Here is a 3,415-nt window from a genome sequence, read left to right as displayed (position 1 = left end):
AAATGCATGGAAGCGTTTCAGAAGGAACCGGTGTTGGCATTTGGAACCGGACTTTGAATGTACATTTATCATCACTACGAACGCAAGTGAGTACGCGTTGGGGGCGGTACTGTCGCAGGAATGCGAAGGTGGAGAGCGACCGGTGGCGTATGCTAGCAGACGGTTAACAGATGCTGAGACAAGGTACAGCGCACTTGAGCGAGAACTGTTAGGTATTGTGTGGGCGGTAGAACATTTTCGCCCCAGATCTCAGTCTTCCTCTTCTTTTGGTGGAACGTCGATATTGGGCGGTCAAGTCCTTTCCATTGTGAAATGAGTTTGGCCCACCACCTCCTTCCATCCATAAATGAACTCCCTGAAGAAGGAATAATTCTCTTCTTCCATCAACCAGAGAAAGTCCAACTTGGCGAGGGCGAATATCCCGATCTTTCTCAACAGCCTGGCTCGGTGTCCTTCTATGGCGGAGCAATCCACTATTACGTGTTCTGTTGTTCAGGAACTCCGCACGTGGGGCACCGGGGGTCGATTTTCTTTCCAAAGCTCTGCAACCTTCCCCGAAACCCCCCGTGTCCTGTTAGGATCTGTGAGACTATTGGGATGACCCATTTAGCCTTTAGTCTTGAAAGGACGGTAGGGAAGAATTTTCTCAAAGTAGCGCCCTTCTGGCTTGCTGCACACCGTCCATTCCACTTCTCTATTGAGTCCTCCCGCAGTATTTTCTTCCATAAGTTTGGAGTCTCGTCGATCCTTTCTCGGAGCTCATCCGGTAGCGTTTCTAGTCCCTGCCTCTTTACTTCATATTTAAGGATTATTTCTTGAGGATGAGGTCCAGGGGCATCGCTGCGGCCAGCACCTGCACCGCCTCATGTGACACGGTTCTGTATGTCTTCGTGACCCTCAGCTAAGCCAATCTGAGTATGGTAGCCAGTCTTCTCTTCTGTGTCTGCGTGAGTTTTCGGCTCCAGGCAGGGGCCTGAGTCTTGGCTGATGCCATACTCAACTTCCTCCTCACGCACCACTCTCCTACGAGACTGGCACACCTATCCGCTTCTGTCTTTAATTTGGATCTACTGTTCTTGGCCACGATGACTTCCAGGTCGTCGATGTAGGCCGTGGCAAGGAACCTCTTGTCCTCTAGTTCCCCCAGCAACTCATCGAATACAAGTTTTCACAGAGCTGGTTCTAGGACCGAACCCTGGGGACATCCTGTTTCGATTTTTCTCTCGACCACGTAGTAGTTACCCCTGATCCTGACACTCCTGTTATTGAGATAACTACCTACGAGGGAGTAATGATTACTGGGGGTATCGAGCTCTTGCAACCGCTGGAGTACACGGGGCCATCAAACCCTGTCGAGTGCGGAAGAGATGTCAAACATAATCAATAAGACATATTTCTCCGCCCCCTCCTCCACGTGCTACGCACTCTCAGCAGCGCATCCGTAGTTCCATAGCTAGGGTATGTATAGGCTATATACATCTTGGCAGCCTCCTTCAAGGTGGTTGCCTGGCACCTCTCACTCTAATACCGCCATCATTTGTAACGGCTTAACCTTTCCCAGTGCCACCCTGTATGGGATACCCCAGGGATTCCTCTACAATAAATTCGTCCCAGGACTTCTTCTTCTGGCAACGCACCCCGTTTCGGTATACACTATACCTATGCTTAGATTCTTCTCGAAGTGCAGGCCTTCTCTCGTCGTTTCTGCACTCCTGGTACCTACGCCTGGACCTGTAGTATTCTTTTTTTAACTGCGTCAGAGCCGGTGTCCACCATGGAACCAGACATACCTTCGCCGTTGGAGGGTAATACTCGCCGCTTCATTGATGGCGCCCTTAAGCATTGGCACTCTGCGGTCAATCTCGGGCTCCTCATCTATCGGGGTCATCTCCTCCCTCTCATCTCCTCTCATTCTCTGTCAGCCTGTATTCCCCCCAATTCACTGGAAAACGCTCTCCAGTTCGCCGATCGAATCTCAAAGCCCTTTTATATTTCTGGGGCCTTCCTCTTCCACCACACTGAAGGCTATGACCCAGTGGTCGGAGCTGGTGTTTGACCGTAGGGTCCAGTCTGCAATAACCTTTGCTATGGGAGCCGTGGCAAGTGTCACATCTATCCAACTCTGGCCCCGTGCTCCAACAAATGTGGGACCAGAAGGCTCGTTCATGATAACCAGCTGACACCTCGCCACGCATTCTTCTACTAACCTCCGTCTAGCGTCTATGCGAACAGATCCCCAGGCCGTGCTCCACGAATTGGTGTCGGAACAGACTATCACGTTTTTATACTTAAGCGCAATAACCTTCACATCAGCAATATTATCCTCTACATTGATATTTACATTCGCCTGTCGTGGTGGTATATATGCTGAAACCAGAGCGAAGGCAACTCTGCCCCGCCTGACATAACATGCCGCCTGATCTGCTGTGGTGAATTGCTTCAGTTCCATTACGGTGAGGGTATGGTTAACGACAACAATCGCTGCTCTAGGCCTTTTCTCGCCACTGCCTAGACCGACCACCCTCGACGTAGTTCCAAAACCTATGACCACATTCTTTCGACAACAAGGCTCCTGAATCGCCAAGATGTCAGCACCTCGGGCGAGAGTTCTCAATTCGTCCGTGACCACTCGTCTCGGGCCCATATTGACCTGCAGGATATGTATCTGCATAGATTGCATCTCCAGATGTACCGGGCATTCCCTGCTGCCCGCACAATGTCGGAGATCTTTCCCTGCTCTTCCACTTGCCTTGCAATTTCTACAACACGACGGTTCACCAGTCCCTGGGCACCACCTGCATGCCACCTCCTTTATACAGCCTTTTGCAGGGTGTTCGTATTCTTGGCACCGAAGGCAGAGCAAGGGGTCCAGGTAATCTCTTATGGTCAGGCTCCACCATTCTCCGCTGACGTCCCTCACGTACAGGGTCATCAGGGCGAGTCTCATACCTTGGTGCACCTCAACCACCCACGTAGTTGTGAGCCCGCCCCTCGCGGGAGTGGAGAAGCAGGGTCTAAGCGATTCCCTCCTGTCTTTATCCTCCTTTGGAGCCTTTATAGGGATTTTGTCCCAAAGATATCTCTCCAGGATACTCCCGTCCCAAATATTGGGGACTCCTTTTACTTCCAGGCGAGGCCTGCGTGTCACAGTAAGGCTCACCTGTAATCCCATTTCTCTCAGGTTACCACAGGTGAGGAGCTTTTGTGGCTGTTCAGGGCCTTTTGTCCTGACCATAACACTGCCCTTTTGGGTGATTTTTATCAATTTTATGTCCCCAATGCTCTTCAATTCTTCTTGGGACGGGAGTTTCTTGTATATATCTTTTGGAGTCCATCCCGCTGTGCTTCCTTTGAGTATGACATAGGTCACCGTCTCCTGGCGTTTAAGCGGAATGGCCGGAACGCTCGCAAGGAC

The sequence above is a fragment of the Halyomorpha halys genome, unplaced genomic scaffold, assembly GCF_000696795.3.
Source record: "Halyomorpha halys isolate HHAL.00 unplaced genomic scaffold, Hhal_1.1 Scaffold524.1, whole genome shotgun sequence".
Taxonomy (NCBI): domain Eukaryota; kingdom Metazoa; phylum Arthropoda; class Insecta; order Hemiptera; family Pentatomidae; genus Halyomorpha; species Halyomorpha halys.
The sequence above is the reverse complement of the archived record's forward strand: the minus strand, read 5'-3'. Positions refer to the sequence as shown.